This window comes from Corvus moneduloides, chromosome 4 (genome assembly GCF_009650955.1).
Source record: "Corvus moneduloides isolate bCorMon1 chromosome 4, bCorMon1.pri, whole genome shotgun sequence".
Classification (NCBI taxonomy): Eukaryota; Metazoa; Chordata; class Aves; order Passeriformes; family Corvidae; genus Corvus; species Corvus moneduloides.
Window position 1 is genome coordinate 13468069 of NC_045479.1, and position 16860 is coordinate 13484928.

At 45.4% G+C, this 16860-nt stretch overlaps 1 protein-coding gene across 13 annotated transcripts in view; it reads left to right on the plus strand.

Moving 5' to 3' along the window:
* The window catches only part of PPFIBP1 (PPFIA binding protein 1), a 102619-nt gene that overhangs the window by 33342 nt on the left and 52417 nt on the right, over nt 1-16860 (plus strand). The window contains exon 1 of one of the 13 annotated variants that reach the window (XM_032105589.1): nt 935-956. The exons of the other annotated variants lie outside the window; for them this stretch is intronic. The gene's annotated coding sequence lies outside the window, so the exon portion shown is untranslated. Of the gene's footprint in view, nt 1-934; nt 957-16860 lie in introns of those variants that run through there. 13 annotated transcript variants of the gene reach the window in all.

The following is a 16860-nucleotide window of genomic DNA, read 5'->3' on the forward strand; positions in this document are numbered from 1 at the left end:
CACTGCTGTCTGGGGGATCTCTCTGCTCCTTCCCTCCTCTTTCCTCTCAAACCAGAGGCAGGGGAGACCTTTTCTGTATTATTTGGGGATGTTTTTTTCCCCATCTCGTTTTCCATCTGAGACTAAAATGGGAAAAGTGAGCCATCTCAAAATGTGGAAGCTGATCTTTCTTGCCCTCATCCACCACATGCCATGCTACGATATTTTTTTTTCCCTCCCTTGGAATGTAGTGGAAGTTGTTAGCTCAGAGTGGTGTCTGGAATGATGTCATTGCAGAAATAATTTCATACAACTGCGCTAGGCTATAGGCCTTGATTTACAGCTACTAAAGGAACTGACAAGACCCCCAAATGTGTTGCCTGGCTTATAGAAAAGGTGAGTGCTCGTGGCAGTGAACAGTGGTATTAGGCACTCTGTTACAGAGGAAGTTGTGGTAACAATTTTGTTGCCTACTTGCTAGAATTTAGTTAAAACTTCTTTTTTTTCAGGAATTCTGGCTTCTTACAAAGTTGCTTCGGAGCACTGGGCGGTGTTAGGGCAGTTTAGTCCTCCTGGGGAGAACAGATGATCTGCTAGGTGCAGAGGAGCATGGAAATCACATGAGGAATTCTTTCATCTTCCTTAGGAAAATCTCGTGGCTGCTTCTCTGCAGGCTCTCAAAGGTTCCCTGGCCACCTTCTGACTGGCTTCAGATGCCTTGCTTGATAAACTTTCAGGCAAAAAGCCTTGCATGGCTTAACACAACTTTATTCTGGGCATGCCCTGCTAATGAAGGCAGTGGAGAAAGCAGCTGTCTCCAGCCACATGCTCGTTTTGGGCATGCAAAACTTTGCAGAGCCTTTTTTAGGGGCTCAAGATTTAGTTCCAAGACTATATTTAGTTTTCTGTTCCTGATGGGTAGGACAGATATCCTGATGTCTTAGATGAGACCTTCAGCGATGGACAGCAGCACCAAGGTATCAGAGACAGTATTTTTATTTTCATTTTTCTTTGACTTTCTTATATAGCTGATACCTCATTTGTGTGTGCTCCTTCCCAGTGTTGGGCAGAGCTGTCCTGAACTACTCCATACTCCCAGGGCTCTGGTTTCATCCTCTGGTTTTCATGATATCCAAATTGCTCGTTACTTGCCTGCTGACTTTTTAAGGATTCAAATGTGGCTTTTTATGAATCTGGATGTTTTCCTCGCTGGGCTTGGGAAGCCCTCAGGGCTGAGCTGGGACCTGGAGTTTGCAGCAGTGAGTGCAGACCAACTTTCATGCCTTGCTTTTGCAGGGTGTGAGTACTTGTGGTGGGGTCTTGGTGTCTCTCCTTTGTCATCTGACAGCTTCTCTCACTAGGTTTTGATTTCAGCTGCTTAGGAAAAATGTCAGCAGCTCAATGTGTGGGGAACTGCATGCACATCTTGGGCTCTTCTGTTGTGTTTGTTTTAATTTTGTGTTCTGGATTTTTTTTGAGGCATTGCATCCAAAAGTGGTGAGTGGCTCCAAGAATGTGTCCAGGGTGAATTGCTCGGATCGTGCTGATACCAAAGGAATTTTGTTGAGATCCTTTAGGATCTCTGAGTGCTACTTAGATATTTGAGATTGAGAGGAAGGGACCAACTGGGGCATCCCTGGGCTGGAAGGTGATTGCACAGGAAGGGTTGGATGGGGCTTTTTTTTTTCCCTGGGGCATCAAACTACTGTCAGAAAGCACTGAGGTCTTCAGTGGAAAACCAGCTGTTGTTATCTTTTCAGCTCTCCTCACAGCAAATTGGCGAGCTCCCCATTTCTCCTGTGTTTGAAAGGCTGAGGTGGCGTGGCCCAAGTCTGACAAGTGATACCCAGGGAGCCTGGCTGTGTTCTGGGGGGATTCCAGTTGTAAGCTGGCTCTCTGAAATGAGCAAGGAAGTGGCTTCCAGGCTGAGGTATCTGGAAAATATCAAGGGGTAGGTGATGAGGTGTGAAAGGCAAGGGCCGCTCTGAGCAGTGAGAGCGCTCCAGAAACCTGGCAGTGAAGGCAGTAGGAGCGGTGCTGGATGCAGCTGGAGATGGGCTGGAGCAGGAGCTCTGTGTCCAATCCTTCCCCTCTTTCTAAAGGAGGCTCAGACCCACTCTGCATTAAAATGGTGTTTGTCTGAGCCTGATTATCTGCTGGCCAGCCCATACACTCACTCCAGATGTTCTGTTATCTCAAAACTGGAGATGCACCTGAAATTGTCCTTCCAGGATTTGGAAGGTTTTTTGATAAAGCTGTCTGCCTGCCAGTGTTTTCAAGGACATGTCACACACTGAAATCATGGTATTAAAATAATTGCCTTTGAAATGAAGGGGGGGTCATGTGCCCTACATCAGAAATTCCTTTTAGTGCTTATTAATCCGGTATATAAATGTCATGGCTTACATCTGCAGGGTGTTTATATTGAATTTTTAGCTGCATCAGTATCTCTTGCTCCTCAGAATAAATGCCATATAATCTGGTAATGAGCAATATTCTTAATTTAGAAACCAAAAATAGGACATAGACAAATCTGAGTTACTGGAAGAAAGTAGGAAATAGCCTTACCTCATGAGGGGAGAGCAAATTCAGTTGAATCATCTAGTGTTTAGTGTAATGGTAAGGCCAGAGATTTCCATCTGTTTCCGTAGGATGGCACAATGATTGCCATATTCCAAAGGCCTGGTCCTCCTCTGGTACACCTGTTCTGAGGTGTGTAACAAGGGGTAGTTGGGAAACACCCTTCTTTCCTCACCCTGAGTAGGTCAGTGCCCACCAATTGGAGGTACATTAAGCAGTAGGGATTTAGGCTTATGCCCTCCAATACCCTGTTTGAGGGATATGAAGTTGTTCTTCTGAGACCTACAGTGAGCAGCACTGGCCAGGACAAGATGAGAATTTGGGAGTAGAATCATTCTTGCTGTGGCAGGTGGGCATCATCCAAGAACTCTAATGTCTGGAGCACCTTCCAAGCCAATAGTCCTACACCTGGAGGAGGTGCTTTTTCTCATGCTCTTAGCAACTGTTCTTAAGGAACAGCAGTGGGACCAATAGTTGTATAAGCATCAGTGGCTAATAACAGTCAGTGCCTGATACACTGAGCATAGTAATACTGCAGGCTGTCCCCATGGGGTGATGACTCAATGGACAGTGTTTGTTTTCTCCTCACCATGAGGGGCACAGGCTGTTAACTTTTAGCTCAGGTGCTGTCTGTGTGCTGGGCAGATGGCTGAACTTTGTTCGGTGGAGGCTTGCCCTGACTCATTCCCTTTCCCAGACACAGCCTGCTCTCCCACCCTGTGAACTCTCTCAGTGCAACAGAGCAGCACTTGTTTTCCCTGATTCACTGAGTGATTTTTGGTTTGTGTTCTGTATGCAGTAACAGTGTCTCTATGTCACCCTATGTAAATTTTGCCTTGAAACGTCTTTGTGAAGAAGCTACTTTCTATGTGATGGTGGTGTCATATTGAACCAGAGTGATGTGGAGCAAGATCCATTTTGGAAGTGAACATGTCTTTGTTGCAGACTTGATGTGAGTTTTGTAGCTTCAGTGTTTCCCTTGGTCCCAACCAAACACACACAGACCTGTGCTCTGGTGGTGCCTCTAAGTGGAGAAGGAAGGCAGATTGTGGTCACAATGATCAGGATGTTTGTGGCAGAGGCCACATCTGGCAGCAGACGGTCTAAAGTCAGTCAAGGTGAGGAGAGCTGGTGTTTTAGTGGGGGACCTTACATAGAGGGCTGCTGTTTATTACTGATAGCAGCCACAGGTTGCACAAAGCTGCCAGGAACTATATTTTGAGGTCCTGTTTTGGTCACTTGGTCAAACAGGCAGCCAGCGTTAAGCACGTTCTCAGTACCATTGACTTCAGTGGCATTAGAAACATGCTTGACATCAAGTGTGGGCTTTTGCAACTTGCTGATCTCAGGCTGGGTGGGTCTTGCTGAAAAGCTCCTGTGCCAACAGAGAGACTGTCACTATTTCAGGCTGTGGTTCTGCTCGGTTGTCAATCCAATTTAAGGGGACCAGATTATAAACACTCTGAAATGCTGAGCTGGTGGAAAGCTGCTTTGCTGATAAGGAGCTGTTCAAAATATTTGGGAAGTTCAACTCTGCTGTGGGACTGGGCACACATTCCTGGCTCCACTCCCAGGGCTCAGTGCCAGCAGTGTTTTGGCTGGTTTGCCCGCTTGGCTGGATGCCGAGTGGCCAAGGCTTGATGTGCCCTGGGTGTCACTGTGCCTGAGGGACACTGGGGGATGGCAGTGGTAAAGCAGCCATCCTGCTTCTGCCATCTGCACAGTGAACAGCTGTCTGTCCCTGTGGGGACAGAAAACAGAGTGGTGCATCCCATCAGGTGATGCAGCATTGCTGGGAATACCAAAATGGAGCTGATGGCAGCTCTGGTCCCCTTGTATCTGTTCCCGGCTCCTAACAGGAGATGAAAATCTGATAGGTGGGAATGCCACATCTCTGTCTGGGGAAGAGCTTTTTTGACTGTCAGTATTTCAGCCCCAGAACAGTCTGGCAACAGAGCAAATTGCCAGCTTGCAACTGCTTGCAGGAGCCTCTTTGTGGATTTGATTGCCTTTTGCTCCAAGACCTCAGCAGAGATTTCCACGGTTCCTCCCTTGCCCTGGCCCTGGCCCTTGCCCTTTCCCCCCCGTCCTTCGCAGTGCAACAATGTGCTAGTGTCTATTGCTTCCCTTGCAGATTTGGGCACTGATGGAATTCACAGAATCATAGAATGGTTTGGGTTAGAAAGGGCTTCAAAGATCATTTCATTCCAACCCTCTGCCATGGGCAGGGACACCTTCCACTATCCCTGCTTGCTCAGAGCCCCATCCAACCTGGCCTTGGACACTGCCAGGGCTGCGGCAGCCACAGCTTCTCTGGGCAACCTGTGCCTCAACACCCTCACAGGGAACAATTTCTTCATATCCAATCTAAACCTGCTCTCTGTCAGTGTGAAGCCATTCCCCCTTGTGTCTCACTCCAGTTCCTAATGAAGACTCCCTCTCCAGTTTTCTTGTAGGCCCCCTTCAGATACTGGAAGGCTGCTATGAGATATGTATGAAACCTTCTCTTCTCATATTTTTGTTATCAAAGGGTTGTGTCATGCATAAACTTAACACCTTTGCATCCTGTTAGTATCTAGAGTAGCTCCACTTGCATTTTCCCACTCCTCTGTAGCCTATCTCAGTAATTTCCCTTAGGGACCTTCTTTGCAGCTGTGCTGCTGTTCACAGAATCTCTGCCAGCTGTGCTGCAGTGCTCTGGGCAGGGAATTAGGAGGAGTCATGTGCACAGTCCAGCATGAATGTGGTATTGCATGCTCTGGATAGTTCATGCAAGCGCTCACCTGGATCAGATGCCTGGAGCCAAGGGGTTTCTTGGTGTCTGGGTGTGATACTAAGGTGTGTTTTCCTGTTGAGCAGGGTGTTGTCAGCCAGTGATAATCCTCCTGTCACTAAAGGTAGGGGCAGTGCTGCTTTGAGCAACTGAAATAGCTGCCTGTTGGGAGGATGGGAAAGGGAAGCCCAACAACATTGCTGCATCAGGAGAAACTATGAGTGCAGTCTGACAGCAGGAAACTGTGTAGGTACACAACAAACAGTAGTAATGGGCTGCGTCTGTCTCCTCTAATGCTTCCCCTATCTGATCAGTTGTCAACATCTGTTAATCTCTGCTGCCACAGAACAAGGAGACAGCTCTGAAGTTTGTGTTGTTAAGGGTGTGGGCTGTGTATAATTTACAGTGTTGTGACAGCCGTAGTGAATGCCGTGATCCATGCCGGGGAGCGCTGAGATATGGCTGCGTTATCTCCTGTTATCCAGGAGGAGTTTGGAGCCTTGCTGGTGTTACAGCAGGAGAGGGAACGTGTGTGGTCATGTTACCCTCATTAGACATTTGCATGTGGCTCCTTGGAGCACCAGGTTGCTGGCCCGCAGCCACACCAGCATCTTGAGATCTTGTCAGATCTTGCAAGCAAAGGAGCACCAGGCTGGGTCACAGTTCTTGGACAAGAAGCTTCCAAGGAACAGGCTGCTGATGCAGAGATACCACCAATGTCTTTGTGGTGCCCTGTGTGTTCTGACATGCATGCTGGGTGTGTTTCTCTTTTTCTGTTGTTACTTGGTATTTTCTGACTTCAGAAGAACACTACAAATTCTAGTGTCAGTGAGAAATAAGTTGATTCTCCTCTCCCCCGTACTGTGGCCAGTTGTAAAGGATTTGAAATGAGTGTTTTGAAATCTGCAGAGGGGTATAGCGGTGGTTGTTTATGAGATAAAAATTGCTCCGGCAAAAATTGAATATCCACTTGCACTGAGCTTGGTTTTAGCAGCACTGTGGAGCCGTGCTTCAGATTCCTGGATGCTATTGCCCTGTGGAGTGCTCTTTTTTCCACACTGGTACAAAGCTCCCACGAGTGACAAGTTCCCGTTGGTGAGAATTTTGCACTAAGTTGAATGTGTGTTCTACCTGCATAGGCTCACCCCTTAAAATAGCCATGAGGACCAGAGTAACAGGAGCCCCAGCTCAGGTGAGCAACTTTTAACCTAAGCCCTTCAGGGTGACTTGTTTAGGTAAGCTGGTTTTTTTTTATTTAATGCTCAGTTTACTTTACCTTCATGTCTGTCTTCAGTCAGGTTAGCTCTCTTGAGTTTGGCAGCTGGACTTAGGAAAAGAATGGCTGTTTTACAGCATATTATTGGCACACTGCTGTGTACGAGTTCAAAATTGTTGACCCCACCTAAGATGGAAGTTTCCTACCTTGGCCCGCAGTGCTGCAGTGCCAGGAGAGCCTCTTGGGCAGGGTTGCCACAGGTTGAGGTGTTGTGTGAGTACAGAGCAGGTGGTCTCAGCTGCCAGAACCACTGCTGAGTACAAACTGAGGAGTGCCTGTGGCATGGGAACTCACCAGCAACCATGTGGAATTGTTTCCTGTGGCTGGAAGGAAGATCGCAGCTGTCTGGCCGTGCCCTGGCTTCTCAGTATTGGTTTCAGGCCTGAAGAAGTCCTCTATCCCACAATCTGTTGGGTTTCCTCCTTCCTCCTGCAGGCTCCCTGAGCAGCCCAGGTAGCCAGAGTGCTGCCCTCTGGGCACTAGTCACTGGTCGCTCACTGTAAGGCCGGTAGTAAATATCTCCTCCTGAAACCCTCAGATGCATGGTCGGATCAGGTTGGCTGTTTAGTCAGCAGGCTGCCTTTGGAGACATCCCAGGTACCTTACTCACACCTCTTTCTTCCTTGACAAATGCACACTTGTGCTAAATCGCTTCCTTCCACTCCTCATCAATGGTTAGGAGCGTGACTGGACATCAGCTCTTGTTTCGTTGATACTGAGACTTAGTTTAGAAAAACAGGATGCCATGGAAGTAATTGTTTTGTTCATGTTATTTTCCTAAGTCTTGATTTTGTAGACACAATAGTGTGACAGGGAATTAAACCCTTACTTTCTGGAAGGTTTTTAATCAGCTGACAGTATTAATTAAGATCTTGCAATCTGTAAAATACAGCACATCATGCTACTATCTCTTGGCCAACACTCCATTTTCTTTTTAAAGACAATTTAAATAGAATATTAGAGGAGAGGAAAAAAAAAACCCACCCCTAGCCAGAGCACAGAAATGGCAATTTAGTATTCTTGGCATTTCTCAGAAAGCTGCTTAAGATTATCTCCTTAAAATGGCAGATTTTGCCTGCAAGTCAAGTAGAGGAGCAGGAACTGGTATTTCATTAAAATACTAGGAGAGGCCTGAATGCATTTATGATCTTTGAGACATTTGCAGGAAACACAAACTTGCTCTTTAGAACTGCCGAAAGTTTTAATAAAGGGCAAAACACAAATCCCAAAATCCAACAGCATGATTCGGATACTTCCTCTGCCAGAGAGCTCTGCTTGTTACCACACAGAGATACCTGTTCTGGCTTTTTTTCCCCTTCTTTTTCTGTGTATACTTGTAAAATTTCCCAGCCTAAACTTCCCAACACAGGTCCGTGCTGCTCCCTCAGGTCCTGTCCCTGGTCACCAGAGAAGAGATCAGTGTCTGAAACACACAAAATAGCATTTCAGTAGCCCAGGATTTCGAAGGTAATTCAGTACTTGCAAAGCTGTAGTGAATACCAGGAGTGAGCACACTCATGTTGAGGGATGCATCCTGGGCAGAGCCCAGAGCCCCAGCGTGGGCAGCAGGGGAGGGGGGAATTCTGCCCCTCTGCCCCACTCTGCTGAGACCCCCCTGCAGGGCTGCATCCAGCCCTGGGATCCCAGCACAGGAAGGACAGGGAGCTGCTGGAGCCAGTCCAGAGCAGGGACACCTAGGGGAGCAGAGGGATGGAGCAGCTCTGCTGGGAGGAAAGGCTGAGGGAACTGGGATTGTTCAGCTTGGAGAAGAGAAGGCTTTGGGGTGACCTCAGTGTGGCCTTGCAGTGCCTGAAGGGAGCCCACAGGAAAGATGGAGAGAGACTCCTGGCAAGGGCCTGGAGTGACAGGACAAGGGGGAATGACTTCACACTGACAGAGAGCAGGTTTAGATTGGATATGAGGAAGAAATTTTTCCCTGTGAGGGTGGGGAGGCCCTGGCACAGGTTGCCCAGAGAAGCTGTGGCTGCCCCATCCCTGGCAGTGTCCAAGGCCAGGTTGGATGGGACTCTGAGACACCCGGGGTAGCGGAAGGTGTCCCTGCCCATGGCAGGAGGTTGGAACTGAATGGGCTTTCATGTCCCTTCTAACCCAAACCATTCCCTGATTCTGTGATAGGAGTTGATTTGCAATAATAACAGAGTTTATCAACAAGACCTGAACCTCTCTGAGGTAAATCACCATGGTAGCTGTGTCTTACCAGCAAAACCTTGAAGTGGATGAATCCATGTAGGCAAGTGGTGGCTTGGTGCTGTAAGGAGGGTGGTGACCGAAGGGGTTTTGTAGCACTGCTGGAGGGGTGGGTGCAGCAATGGAAACTTGTGAGCAGTTCTATGTGCTTGTGATGTAGAGCTGTCCCCATTTCTGTCCAGTGACTGAAGTGGCAGCTGTGCAGAGCTGCCAAAATGCCCTTGCTGCAGCCTGTTTCCATGGAGTGGTGAACAAACATTGAGCTGTCCCCGAGGGGAGCTGTACTTTGCCACGAGCTCTGCGTGAAGATGTGACAATTTCCAACCTGAAATAAGTGATGTTTCTTTTCCTAAATAGGGATGAAATTGTAGTTCTATTGTATATGTAAAGCAAACATTCGTGCCAGTTTTGGATTTACTTTTCCCATTTTAAGCAGCAGGATCATCATGGCTGAGGCCTTGGCATCACCGGTGCCTTCTGCAAGCCCAGACTAGACTTGTTTCAGTGCTTTTTTATGTGCAGCAGAGTTAGTGTAAGATCCTCCTCTAAGGGAGGATCCCTTCCTAACTTTAGCCAGGGAAAAAACATCTTTAGTCCTTTCGAGCTAAATATAATGTCCCAGAAACCATCCCTCCAATGATGGCTCAGTAAAGACATGGAAAAATACTCAGCCCGAAAAAGGGAAGCACAGGAGGCAATAGTTAGAAATAGTTTTTTGTATAGATCTGTTATATATGAGGCAAGAACCAACATTTTAAAACTTATTTAGTGCTTGAGAACATGCAAGATTATCTCCAGTGTCTCCTTGTATACCACAAAGGATGTTCGCATGGTTGCTGAGGAAGCTGCTAGTTCATAATGACAAAATGCAATGATTTGTTTACTTCTTTTATTTGAGGTGGGGTTTTGCATACTTCTGGTTGGTTTGTTTTCTGTGGGTTCTTCTGGCATGGTAGTAGAGGACAGTTCTAGGATCATCCTTTTTTTTCAATCCTTCCAAAAAGGTCTTCAATTGAAGCACAGAACCTGGTACATCTTGCCAGCCACCCCGTATCCCTTTCCCTGGCAACTTTTGTAGTGTTTGGGAGTCGGGTTGAGTTTTTCCCTTTGCCTCTTAAGAAAACCATTAAAGATGATCAGCTCACCCCAATTAAACCACTTTTTTTTTTTTTTTTTTTTTTGCCAATGCTGGTGTACCTTGGTTTTGTCCCTGGCACAGCCTCTTCCCTCCTGTTGCCTTCATGCACTGGGCACTTCTATTAGTCACAAATTCCCACCTGATGGCAGCAAATCAGTTTGCATTCTACAGCTTAACACAGGTTACTACATCCTGTGTTGTTCTTTGGGATCAGGATCTTCAGCCACAGGTGGGGACTGGAGGTGTACCCTGGTTCTGTTTGACCTTTAATACATGAAGAACTCCTCTTTGGCCAGCTACTATAATGAAAATCAACCTATGGTTAGTATATACCTTTCTTTCTATGAGACTGAGTCTTGCCCCACCACCCCCAAAGGTTGGGAAAGTGAGAAGCAGCTTTTAGTGTCTGCTTCTTTTAGCAGCAGATGTCTTATTTGATTTGTATGTAAGTAGGAAAACTTTGAAGCGTGGTCAAAATACAAAGGGAAAAGTACTTCAAAGAAATGTAACACTGTAAGTGTATCTGATCCCTCGAGGTTTTTGAAGTTTTATTGTGAGATTATGTATTCAGAGGAAGATTTGTATGGAAATACTGAAGGTCATTAATGCATCGAAGCCTTTATGAGTGTTGGCCTTGAACTATTCTGTGCTAGTTTTGCTTTCACATGGTGTCAGGCGAGTGGTCCTTCACCCGTCTGTCTGCACTGCCAGTGTGCCGAACACAACAAAAGTTAGCGTGGTCACTGAGGGGGAAACCAAAGCAAAAGGCTCTTACAGAGTGAGACGTGTTCAGCAAAGTTATCCCATGATCAGCAGAGATCTGTGGGATGGCTGAACAAAACCACAGTGAGTTAAACTCCCCAAACTTCTGATTTGCATCTCTCGCTCTGCTGGAGTGGAGTCCAAGGTGGTCCTTGGTGCTGGATTACAGGTTTCTAATAAATACCTTGAACTTTGGGAGAGTTCACATCTTGGAGCTGAGCTTTGTTTTAGGGTTGGGCATCCACTCCTGTACAAACATGCCCAGCTGTCCTGGAGGAGAGTGGTTGTTGTTTTTCCTTTTGGCAGACAAGGATTCTGGCATTGAAGTTTTTAATTGCAGGAATTATATTAGCAGTTCCCAGTGCTCAAGGCGGGGTGTGTGTGTGTGTGTATTTGTGTGCCGGAGGAGCTAATTAGATGTGTATAAATAATGGGCTTGGGAGCTTTTAATCCTAGATGTATTGTTTCATCCTTGCTATCATCTCTTGCAGTGGAACGGTGGAAAGTCAGAAAACTATGAAGTTACACAAGAGCCACTTTTTGCCAATATAACTTTGAAACAGCAGTGAGGTTACTTTTGGTCTTTTTATGTCATAAAAACATCTTTGAATTTATTCAGTGTTTTAATAAAAACATCTTAAAATATTATTACATTTTTTATATATTTGAAGGTTTATTTTAATTAGAGCTGTAGGTCGAGGGAGGGGAAACAGTTAAGCAGTCTAGGATTTCTTTGCTCTATTACAGACTTAAAAAAAAAAGTCAGGTGATCCTGCTTCCCCATGTCTTCCTTCCTTCCTTTCTATGCCTTACTGTATTTCATGTCAAATAAGGGCCTTTCTGTGTTCAAACCTTCAGGATATTTGTAGATCACGAAACTTCCTGCAGCAACTATGTGCCTCAATAATGCTGTTCTTTCTTAATGAAAACTAATATCCTAGTGAAGTTACTTCTGTGGAAGACCTCGAGTTTTGAGAGATTATGTGGGGTAAAACTGGCTTTGCAGAAGAGTCTGTAAACCTGACTGGCTTAAACATGTGGCAGATACTTAATAATGGAGAGGGGCAGTTCAGCTCTTGCATGTGATGATATTTCTACATTGTTGTTGTTGTCGTGTGATTTAGCCACACCTAAGTTTGCTTCAGACTTGTTGACTTGGATCGTGGCTCCACTGGTGGTGTGTGCTAACCCATCCACTGCTGATCCTTGCCTACAAAGAAAGTTTTGTAGCCCCTTGTTTCAATTAGACTGCTATGGATACCCAAACGAGGTGATTTATAGGTGTATTCACACTGAACTGCTGCAATTGGGCTGTAAACTTCCTTGCAAACTGCTCTTAAAAGTTATCTTCTTCTCCATTTTAATGTGTTATAGCCCTGTCTGATAAAGGCAGCCCACTATTGGTAAGGTCAGTAATAAACCAGTTCATTGCTGTATCTAAAGAAACAGGTATTTTTCATTGTTCTGTGTAATAAAAAAAATTGTTTCATGCTTACAATATCTGTAGTGAGTAACCTCAGTCTCAGTGCCTTGTTATCCCACAGAAATCCAGGTGGATTTGCAGCAGCTGCAGTTCTGCCCCAGCTGGGCATTAGACATGTCTTGATGCAAGCATGTCTTAGTTTTCTGAGTGCTAAGATTTGTCTTCGTCTCCTGGGCTGCATCTTCCTCACTTGCAAAGCCAGCACTTTCTGCTCTTCTTGCTGATGGGGAGAGGGGGTGAGATATTCCCCACTCCTGCACATGCCCAGAGGCTTGGCCATGGCAGGGAGAGTGGCTGCTCACTTCCATCCCTAGACCTTTCTCTCTTACAGGGGAAGTGGCAGAAAGAAGACAGTCTCTTCTCTTCTGCCCCTTCCCCCCCTGCCAGTTTCTCTCCTCTTCCTGCTGCAGAAGAAAGGAGAGAGTGTAGGGCTGGGACCTTGTGTTGTGTTTAAAGCTCTGTTCCTGCAGAGGCCACAGCTCTGGCTTGCTGCTGATCTGCTGCCTCCCTCTGCCTTGCTGGTGAAGCCGTCCTACCCTTCAATATCAACCAAGAACATTTTATCCTTACCCATGTAGCCCTCCAGCCCACCCCAGCATCGTTTCCATTCCTCTAGCACTGATGTCTTTGTCTTGTGAGCTCCTCTGAGCCCCAGGTACAGCTCAGCCACTGCTCTGCCTGAGTTTTTTAGCCTTGGGTGATGCTGGAAGCTGCAGGGCACCAGGACTGAAACCATCTCTCTGCAAAGGATGGTGAGGAGGTGTCAGTTGTGCAAGAGGAGGAGGGGTTGAGATGGGATGGAGAGGACAACATCTCTACCCCGAAGAACCATCTGTAGGCTTTCAGGAGAAAGGAATGAGCAGCGAAAGAGCTGTGTCCTGGCTGCTAAGTTGTCTCTGTGCTGAGGAGCAAAGCTGGCACAAGGGTAGGCAGGACACACGGCTCCCCAGCCAAGCAATGGTGTGGGCAGCATATGGTTCCTTAAAGCTGCACTGTAGTAGTATTGGGGCTTTTGGGATTTGTTTGCTTGCTACTCACCAGTGCAGCATTCAGAAGAGAAAAGCCCTCTCTTGGACCTGAGAGCACATAGCTTTTGTCCTTCATCTCTTAGCACTGGGACTTTGGTGTTGAAAAAGCAAGACAAAATCAACAGCACTCTGCTCCCTGGCTGAAAATAAAAAAGAATAAAATCTTTGCTTACTCCAGCGTTACTGAAATCCCTGGGGCTGTGCTTTCCCTAGGGATTGGAGAAAGGGTGTGGGGAAGAGAAGTGGATGAGAGAAAGTGTGGGAAGGGCAGTGCTGGGAAAACACCCTGTGTGTGCCTCTTCTTCACCCTGACATCAACGAGTGACTCTGGAGTTGAGCAGTCAGCACAGGCTGTGTCCCAGAGCAAGGAGAGGATGGTCCTGAGGGGATGAGGGAGAGCATCCCAGCAGAGCCACGCTGCCTGGGCAAGAGAAATCCCCTCGTTCTGCAGCCGGGCAGTGCCTTGCTCTTCAGGGCCTGTGGCAGCTCTGGCTGGCTATGGGATAGTGCTCTCCACAGTTATCAAACATCAGAGCTCACTGTTTGAGGAGAACAAGCACACATTTCAGAGTGTTTTGCCCATGAACCACTTGTACCTTTTCAAAGCTGAGAACTAATGCAAAATTTGAAGTCTGCATTTTGAACTCACATCTACTATTTCAGGAATGTCAAAGGTCGAGCGTCCATTTTCAATAGTGATTCAAGTCCATGTGCTGCCTAAAGCAGCTTGTCTTGATGTGGACTCTCTCAGATTCCCAGTTGTGCTACCTAAACAAAGGCTGTTGGCAAAACTCCAGTGTGAGTTATTGGCAAAGGGCTTTAGTTTAGGAGAAGATGAAGAGGTCCACAAGCTTTTGAGGAGAAAAAGAGAAAATCAGAGGGAAAGCTGGCTTACAATTTGTGGTTTTTCACTTTTCCCGTACTTTTTACTCATTGAAATTCAGTCCCGCTCTATTACATGGCAAAAAAAAGATTCCTTAACCAAGTTGAATTTTACCCTGCTTCATTTTTAAAATGCCAGGAGAGTTGAGATGGCAAATCATGTGTCAGTGGTGCAGTGGTGGTACTGCAGCCTCACATTCTGAGAGATCATGAGTCTTTGAGAAACAAAAGTATCCTCACACACAAATGTGTGCTTCAGATGTCGCACTCTTGTTTTACATATTGCTCCTGAAAGGTAAATCTTAACACAGCAAATTCAGAGGCAGATAGAAGGGGAAGGATGCAGTATATACACAGATTTTCCATATGTAACAGTTGGTGCTGCAAAATTACAAGGCGTAGGATTTTTTGTTGTTTTCTGCAGACACTTACTAAGACACTGTTCAGGCTAAATATATTTTATTTATTTATGGACTTTTTATGGGTGGTGCCCTCTACTTCTGCTCTATGCGGTGTCAGAACTGAAGGTGTGCATCTGGAAACTCTTAGACCTGAAGGTGCAAAATCTAGAGCCAAATCCTTTTTGGTTCTGGAGGGTTGTGAACCTTTGGATCCAGCTCATTGAAAGACAGTGGCACGAGCTATGAAATGGTATCTAAATGTGGGTCAGTGCTCAGGACTCGGTGGGTTTTAAGGTATTTTTAAGAGCTACCTTTTGGCCTGTCACCCAACAGTGCCCCTTTTGTTTTGTAGCCTGTGTGGCCACAGCGTGTCAGTAACATGTTGCTGGGGAATGTGAGGCATTTCCTTGCTTGCATTAGCAGTCTTGGAGTCAGGGATGAATATCTCATTTGTTTTTCTAATCAGTGGACCCAAGAAAAACAAGTGAGAAAACAATGTATTGGTTCTCAGGCTCTCTGAGGTGAGAAGTTGAATACTATTAAATGGTTAACCAGTAAAACAGGAACAGCCTGAAGGGGTCTGTAGGGGTTTTTTTTGGTTTGTTTTTTTTTTTTTTTTTTTACAAGACTTCATTTGACCTTGGATTGCTTGTGAGAAAAGAGTGAAAGTGAGTGAGTCTGAACAGGGTGTGCAGACAGGTATTAGCATCACACAGCTGCTGGGCAGGTAAGGAGCTGCCTCCCTGTCACCCAGCACTCACAGAGCCCACAAAACAACATCACCTGTCAGCGTCAAACCCGGGTTTTTAAATTTCCTTTCGGTTACAACAACAACGACAAAAGAGCTGCTGGAGAGCAGGGTAGCAGAGATAAGCAGCCAGAGTGATTTCAGTGCTAGAGACCCAAATAAAGGGTTTGTTTAGTAACTGGATATGAATCTAAGCCATAAACCTTGACTCAGAGACTTTGGGTGTTTAGATAAGCTGTTTGCTGTGTATGCATCTCTGTCAAAGGATCTCAAGGATGCTTATCTTGTCGAGGCTTAGCTTTTGATTTACGACCAGAGTGTTTAACGAATTTTAAGGCAAAGTGCGGAATGCGACTCAGCTGGTTGGTAGTAAAGGTTGTGTGAATTGAGGTAAGTTTTTCCCAGGTATAAACATTTATATTTTGGAAGGACTTCTGTGTTTTGTGCTCTTAAAGTACTTTAAAGTAATTTCTACAGCTTGAAACCTTTGATCTCGAGATGTTTCTTACGTTCTGTGGGATGGGCTTTTATCCTCAGTGTGCTTCCATTCATTTTTATCAGTTAAAGGAAATAAATAGTGCTTGTTGTATAATAAAGAAATAATGAAATTCAGGGAACAAAGAAAGGATCTAGACTTAGGGAACAAAGGGACATTTGTTGATTTTTTTGTAGTCCTGCGTAATAGGAGAGCAGTATTGCTTTGATGTCAGTGACTAGAGCTCAGCAAATTCAAAAAGAATTTTATTTATAGATACAAAAATAAATAGACATTATGAGTTTAAAGTAAGCCTTTGCCAACATTTGGGTTGTTTTTATCCGTAATAATGTTATGGATACACCTGGTTCCACATGGTGACATCAGATAAGGGGGGCAATGTCTGAATTACTTGGCCAAAAGCATATCTGGGACCTTACTAGATGGCCATCCCTGCCTCAAACTAAGATATTTCACTATATTATTCTCATTAAGGTATTTCTGGCATTTCCTAATTTGACTTTTTAAATTTAATTTGTTGTTTTCTTGCAGAACACCAGAGCAATATATTCAACTAGGATCCATTTTCTTTTTTAGTTTCTTCTTCCAGGCCTGGAAGGAATGAAATGGAGTCGTCATTTACATTAGAAGAAATGTTAATGACTCCAAGTGTAAATTACCCGAATATATTCATTAGTATGTGTAAAACTGCTACTGACTGGTGGCACTGTAGTTGAGCGTCTTCAAAACATCCCATGAGAAACTGTGCCAGGGATTTGGATTGAATTCATTTGAAACTGTTTGTAATTATGATTGAAATGTATTTTGTAAATAAGTCTCTGTGTGTTTGTGTTTCTCTTCTGGCCTGCCAGAAAAAGCAGAAATAGATGTGTCTGAAATGACATTTGTCTTCATGAAATAGAGCTTCATTTTGTAAAAATTAATTGCTAAGGATGTGTTGTTTTAGTGTAGTGAGGCAAGAGAGATGAATTCAGAAGCTGCTTTAGACCTCTCATGCAGTCATCTGGTACATGCAGGACTGAGAATGCAGGACATGGATTTTGACAGCATTTAGGGTCTTACTTTTGCTGTGGAACAGGTTCTTTCCCTCCACCCTCCCCGGAAAA